Below are 8,192 nucleotides of genomic sequence, written 5' to 3' on the forward strand. Positions count from 1 at the left end.
GAGGTACCTGGATATGCACACAAAACATGTCAAGAAAAGTAGCATGAGTACACCACAACGGTACCTAGTAAGTGCCAAACCTAACCTCAGTAGAGTCGTGACGAGGTCAGGAGGGCCCTACAGGTATATAATAAATAAGGCAGGAGCTATATAATGAAAGACTGAGAATTTAACAACGACGAATATAGGAAGATAACAACACAACACATAGGGATAAACAACAAGGAGCGCTCCCGAGATACCATCTCATAGTCCCAAAAGTAATGCTCAACAGGGGATCTCCCGAGGTACCGCCTCGTTGTCCCAAAAGTAAATATGCAGCGGGGGATCTCCCAAGATACCGTCTCATAGTCCAAAAAGTAAATATGCAGCGGGGATATCCCAAGGTGCCGTCTCGTAGTCCCAAAAGTAAATATGCGACAGGGGATCTCCAGAGGTACCGCCTCGTAGTCCCAAAAGTAAACACACAACTTAAAATCGATGGAAATAACAATTATAGCAAGAAATCCTACAGTTTAAGACTAAGTACAAGTCAAAGAAAAAGCAGGAATTCAACTAAGCATACTGCACAGAGTTCAAATAAGCATTTAAGACACGTAGACATACGAAATTAGGCTAAACAGGATAACTACACATGTTGGGATAACTCATTTAAGATAAAATAGGTTACTGTTCAGTAAAAATCGGATTCTACAACAATTAGCCCGTATACGCACTCGTCACCTCGCGTACATGACACTCACGTATCACAGAAGTATTACAACAGTATCAAATCCTAAGGGGATTTCCCCCACACAAGGTTAGGCAAGCCACTTACCCCGAACTAAGCTCAATCAATCACTAAGAATGCCCTTTCCTCGATTTTCCTAGTCCGAATGGCCAAAATCTAGCCACAAGCAATTACATACCATAAATATAACTAGAAGAAACTAATCTAATTAATGAAATCAAGACTTTAACAAGAAATTCGAAAATCGCCCCAAAAAGTTGACCCAGGCCCACGTATCGGAATCCGGTAAAAGTTACAAAATACGAATACCCAATGAACCACAAGTTCACTCGTACCAAAATTACTCAAATCCGATACCAAAATCTCAATCAAAACGCAAAAATTCGGTTGAAGAACTTTCCCACTTCCCCCCTAAAATTCTCAACCCAAAACCTTAATTAAAAGATGAAATTAATGATAGATTAGTAGGATATAACAAAAAACGAGTCAAGAATCATTACTCAATCGATGCCTCTAAAAATCCCTCAAAATCTCGCCTAAATCCGAGCTCTCTGGCTCAAGTTATGATAAAAATGACAAAACCCTCGATTTTTAAATGTTTATAGGGAAAATACATAAGATGCACCCCGAACTTGTCCTGAAAAATCAGTTTCCAACTTAACCATTACGGGCATTCTTTTTCCACCCTATACTTATCCGGACTGAATTTAATTCCTCCCTAAAAGTACATAACCAAGCTTGTGGAGGGCTGTGTGCTCCACGCTCCGCCACATGTCAATTTCTAATTTATTTTATCTTTTTCAGTTATTTTTTCATTTTTTAATTATTTTTCAATCCCGCTCCTCCCATGTCATCTTTATTTTGAAAAACATATTGGGTTTCCATGTAGTTATCACTATTACTTCTCTTTCAACCATAACCAAATCAGACCATCAATTCAGACCACCATGGTAGTTGTTGCTAGCCTAAAGGAAGAAGTTCAGGCAGAACAAAGATGGAGAAGAAAGACCCACTAAAGCTCTTTGACTGAATATTGGTCGGAAAAATTATTCGGCGAACTCACCGGCAGAGACAATAAAGACGTCTAGAAAAAAAACTCTCTAATGATAATTTTATTTGATCTTTTTGGACGAGTTAATGAAAATGAGGTTGGAAAAATATTGGAGGCATGGGTCAGGCGGGAAAGAAAATGATAGGGTAAATGAGGAGGGGAGATTAGGTGGTTTAGCAATGGTGGGGATGTAGCACGGCCCGTGTGTTTTGGGTTGGATAAGAGGAGATAGAAGAAAGGATTGAGAGAGAAAAGATTAAATAAAAAGAAAAAATAAGATAGAGAAAGAGAAAAAGAAAGTGGGACCTCACAAATAACTAAGTTAAGTTAAATGTGTAATGTCAAATTAAAATATAATATGTGTATGATTTAGTATGTAATTAATATTCTTTTCATGGTTCTACTCGAGCTTGGGAGAGTGAAACCACTATCTCTGCTATGTCATCATTCAGGGGGGGGGGGGGTTTAAATTCAGTCTGGACAAGTATAGGGTAGAAAAAGAATGCCTGTAAAGGTTGAGTTGGAAACTGATTTTTTGGGACAAGTTCGGGATGCATCTTATATATTTTCCCATGTTTATATCTGCCGAGGTAATTCCTTCTTCGCGAACGCGGAAACATCCTCGCTTCCGCGAAGCATAATAATGGCTTCAGTCTAAAAATATCCTTCGCGAACGCGATGGCCCAATTGTACACGGAAGCTGACTCTGCCTGACCCTACGCGAACGCGGGACCCTCATCGCGAATGCGTAGGCTAAATGCCTGATGACTCCACGGACTAGCTTCTCTACACGAATGCGAGGTCCCTATCGTGAACGCGTAGACCTAATACCTCAGAGCTTCGCGAACACGGGACCTACATCGCTAACATGAAGGCCAAATTCCAGTAGCACTCAAACTTTCTCTATGCGAACGCGGGAGAACCTTCGTAAACACGTAGAAGGAAACCAGACACCAACAAAATCTGAAACCTTCTAGGAATATTCAAATGCAAATCCGGGTATACACCCAAGTCTAAAATAATCATACGAAACTATTGGAATCATCAAAATACTATTCCGGAGTCGTCTAACAAAAGTCAAACTTCGGTTAACTCTCTTCACTTAATCTTCTAAAACAAGAATTGTTCTTCCAAATTGATCCCGAATCATCCGAAAACTGAACTCGACCACACACGCAAATTATAATATATAATACGAAGCTTCTCGAGGCCTTAAGACACCGAACGGAATACTCATTCTCAAAATGATTGGTCGGGTCATTACATTCTCCCTCTCTTAAATAAATGTTCATCCTCGAACGTGCCAAGTACTATTTCGAGGTCATAAATCACTGAATGTACTCACCATACACATAATCGCGGGTGATCCCTCACCCCAATGGACATAAGCTTGATAATACCGTCTCAATTGAAGATTATTTCTCCTATCCACACTGATAAACCTTAGAACCAAATATTTCACCATCCAATCATTTCGAAAAGACCCGATTCTCACATCAACACATGGTATCAGCCTCAACCAGCTGTAACAACTCATGTCTACACCACTAGGTACAACCACACGACGTAACACACTACACATATGCCTATAACAACATCTTTGATCACTACAGCTGCCCATAATAAAATACAACACCCGTAATTAACCTCATCTCAGCTAAAACCTCGTTCCAGACCTTCATAACACTAACAACGATGCAAGAAATATGAAGACCTCATAACTATTCACCTGAATCAACAAGTCACATCTAACGCCACGTGTGCACTCACCTCGTAAGCTAAAACCCAATAAGTACAGGCACAACTCTCTATCAGTACCATACTACGAATCAATTTCACAAGGGAGAATTAAAACACATGAACTAATCACCAGGATCTCATCCTGATATAACTTCTACCGTGTCACATAGCCCGGTTCAAACATATCAAACCACATGAAAATGCGAGGATCCCATCCTCAACTCTGAATCACAAGTAGCATACGCATCGTACTAACCGAAACCTTCCACTAATTCGATTCCGCAAAACAAAATCATAAATTGCAGCCAAACCTTCCCTAAATCACATCAGAACCTACCGTAATGAGTAACAGAAAGACACTTCTAGCCCCATAGCTCTCAGTAATGAACAAAACAAAATGATAGACACGGGCTACCGCCATAGAATCTCCCAACAGGGGTAAACACATAAGCAGAGCAAAAAATCACGAAGCTCACCCATATGTGAAACATGATAGGAGGACTCACCTCGATAAGCAAAACCGAATCAAAATAAGGATAGTGATCCTCTATAACAAATCGAAACCATACCTGTAACGACACCATCTGGTGTAGCGGCCTCAGCCAAACCATAGCAAATATATCAATGAGTCTACCCCTAATTGGCTGTGCAGGTGGAGTAACAAATGGAAGGGAGCCCGTGTCCTGAGTACCATGATGAAATCCACCTCTCCCGAGTCTGGCACAATCTCTCATGATATGCCTAGTATCACCACACTCATAATATCCCTTCAGCGGGCGCGACTGCTCGTACTGAGTTTGTGCCGGATAACTGGAATAACCGTCGTAGGAACCCCGTGCCGGTGGTGCACTAAAAGATGACTGCCTCACATGAGTACCTTGACTAACTAGAGCACCACAAGTAGTCTGAAGTGCGGACTGGGCTGGCCGACTGCCCGAGCCTCTGCCATGATGAGCCATAGCTGAAGAGTAGAATCCACTGAACCCTCCAAAACTTCTAGACCTCTTGGTCTCCTTAGCCCCCCTTTCCTCATCCCAAACACGTTCTAACATCCTGGTAATCTCTACCACCTGCTGAAATAGAGTATCAGTCTGCAACTCCTGAGCCATGCAGAATCTAAGATCATAACTGAGCCCCTCAATGAATCTACGGACTCGCTCTTTGACTGTAGGAAACAAAGCAGGTGCATGACGGGATAACTCACTAAACCCGTTGGCATACTCCGACACCGTCATGGTGGCCTAACATAGCTGCTCAAACTCTGCACGCCATGCATTTCGGAGGATCTGGGGAACAAACTCCCTAAAAAATACCTCTAAAAAATGAGCCCAAGTGGGTGGTACTGCATCGATTGTTCTACCCTCTTCATAAACTTGCCACCACTGATACGCTGCTCCCAATAGCTAAAAAGTAGTAAAAACAACCCCGCTCACTTCCACGATACCCATGGTACGGAGAATACAGTGACACTTCTCTAGAAATCCCTGTGCATCCTCGGTAGCTATGCCACTAAAAGTAGGTGGACTATACCTCTTGAACCTTTCAAGCCTCTTCTATTCCTCCTCTGATGCCCCTGGCCTGACCTCAGGCTGAACTGGAATAACAGGCTGTACCGGCACCACACCCTAAACCTGACCAATGTGACTCTGCTACTCCAGAGTACGGGCGGTGAGAGTCTGAGCTCCACCCCCAATCTGTGAAGTAGCTGGTAAAATGGATATCAGTCCCCCCTGAGCCAATGTACCAAATATGCTCAGGAATTGTACTAAAGTCTCCTAAAGTTTGGGGGTAACAACAGGCGCCTCCAGTGCTTGTCCCTTAACTGGAGCTACTAGCGGCTCCTTAACTGCTGTTTTGACAGGTGCTCTAGCTGCAGTACGTGCCCTTCCTCAGCCTCTACCCCGGCCTCGGCCTCTCGCATCTCTAGCAGGGGGCGCAGGCATCTGCTCAGCTGACCCTATAGCGCGTGTCCTCACCATCTGTGAGAGAATAGAGATACAAAGGCTCAAACTCGGAAATCAACAAGTCCGCACGACAGGAATTAAAGAAGTGGAATTTTCCTAATAGTTCTGTAGCCTCTCGAAGATAAGTACAGACGTCTCCATATCGATCCGCAAGACTCTAATAAACATGCTCGTGACTCGTAGAACCTATGAACCTAGTGCTCTGATACCAAATTGTAACGACCCAAAATCCCACCATAGGCGTCGTGGTGACACTTACTCTCTAAGACTAGGTAAGCCAATTATTTTAACATTTCATGCCAGTTTTTAATGATATTTGAAATAGTGTCTAATACAAGTGTTGATACCCAATTTTCCCTGTATTTTTTTAATATGAAAAATACCTTCAAAACGGTCTGTATATGCATATATAAGCATATCCCAAGGTTTCATTATTTTTCCTTAATTTTTCAAAGATTTTTAAATCAATTTACTGCCCTATTTTATCAAGAAAAACCAAAATTATCCCCAAAATTATCATTTTTGGTGATTCATTTATTGGATTCTCATGTTTATACTAAAATATAGCTAAGATAGTTTTTACATATTTTTACGAATTTATTTAGTATTTTTAAGGATAAAATTGCATAATTGCAATATTAGCCATTTTTAGGATTAAATTCGTCTCATGTTTATAAAATGGGATTTAATATTTTTAAATTGATAATAATATATTATAAATCATTTTAGTGCTTTCAATTTATTTTCAGAAATTTATTTACTATTTTCTATAAATTAAATGAGAAAAAGGGCTATTTAACTTATAGCCAGATTTGGCTTTCTAATTTAGCCTAAATTAAACCAGACCCCAACCCAAAGACCCAAGCCCAATCCCTAAATCTACCCGACCCAATCCGATTAAATCTTGGCCGTTGATCAATTTTGATCAACGGTCCAGATCCTTTCTTACCAAATTAAACAAACGACCCCCCCAAACCCCTCTTATTCCTCACTCAACCAACTCTCATCACTATCTCTCTATCTCTGGTTCTCTATAGAACTTTCCCCTTTCCCCTCCGCTCCGATGAGCTTCACTCGCCTTCTCCGGCCACCTCCTGGCCTGAATCCATGGTGGTCTCACCACCTACCAGCCCTCTATGGTTCATATACGCCTGGTTGCCGAAGTTTCATGGCCTGACCACGAAGAAGCTTCATCCAGACCTTGCTTGATTCAAGTTTTATGGCCATCTCCGGCCTTGCTCTGGCAAGCCATGTCTGTTTCGAGCTTGACCTCGACTCCTCCTGCTTAGATCAACGACTATCCAAGCCTTTCTCACCATTTGGATTCCTCTGAAACCCTAGTTTTCGAGGTTCTTCTGATTTCTTTAGATCTATTCTAGATCCATGTTTTCCCTAAACTTTTGAACGACTTCTTGATATTTTTTTCAAAACTATGCTTTCAAAAACCTTTATTTTTCGATCTAGGGTTTTTGAGTTATTTAGATGTTTCTCAGATTTTCTTTTTTTTTCTCTTGTGTGTCTACTATGTTTCTTATTAAGTTTCTTCTACTATGTTTCTTATTAAGTTTCTTCTACTGTGTTCTTGTTAAGTTTCTTCTACTATGCTTCTTTATATGTTTCTCCTACTGTGTTCTTATTAGTTTCTTCTACTAGGTTTCTTATTAGTTTCTTCTACTATGTTTATTTGAGTTCTTCTACTGTGTTTCACATGTTGTTCTTTTACTATGCTTCTCATGAGTTCCTGCTACTGAAAAAGCATGTTAAAGGTCTCAGTTCTTTTCTGAGACCCCTGAACCTGTTTCGATTAGTATCTTTTTCCTTGATTACTTGTCCTCTAATCTCTGCACTCGATTGATGATAAAAAACACTAGAATTTGGGGGTTCATCCGAGTTTTGAGACCATTAGCTATGTGGTATGCTTGCCCTTCATCTTTGAAATTGTTTGATTTCAGAAACCCTAACTATTTCGAGTTTCTGAATTTGTTTCCGCTGTTGCTCAACTGAGTCTTGAAATCTTTGTTTCAACCTCTATTTTTTTTAGGCAATTCTGATTCTCTACTAAACTCTTCTAAGGTCCTTATACTGGACCCTTTGTATGCTATTTGATACTATCTCTCTTCTACATTGCTGACCTATGTGACTACCATGATCCTATAGTATATTACCTACTGATTTTTGCAATGGCATGACGTTTTTTTCTTTGCGCTAAATTCAAACTAGCATACTTGTGTGCTCTTTATATGTGCTGAACTTCCCTCCAAAATGGCTTTCAATTCTGATTGATTTCAGACCTCCTTTGTGTAAGTCTGATTGATCTTCTTTCCTTGTTTGCTGATTTTCCTATTGCTTGGTTTGAGTCGAAAACTCTCCTTAGCTTTTCTGACTTGGTTCATTCATGGACCAGTAATTACAAATCTCTGACTCCTTGACTGTCTACTAATTGATTTTCTACCTTATTTATTTCAAAATTCTGCCCTTAAATAAACTCCTATGTATTTACCCCTAATTGCCTACTTTGCACAAGATGCTTGTTTGATCTCTTTCCTTAAATAATTTTATTGCTCCTTACCTTTTAAGTCCGAATTCCTTAATTAAAGGAAGTCTTGTACTGATTGATTTTAATTGATACCCAGCTCCTTAATTGTTTTCTTACCTTATTTCTGCCTGTTTTTCACACTATAAATACACGACTCTTTCATTAACACAA

This window comes from Nicotiana attenuata, chromosome 5 (genome assembly GCF_001879085.1).
Source record: "Nicotiana attenuata strain UT chromosome 5, NIATTr2, whole genome shotgun sequence".
NCBI lineage: Eukaryota > Viridiplantae > Streptophyta > Magnoliopsida > Solanales > Solanaceae > Nicotiana > Nicotiana attenuata.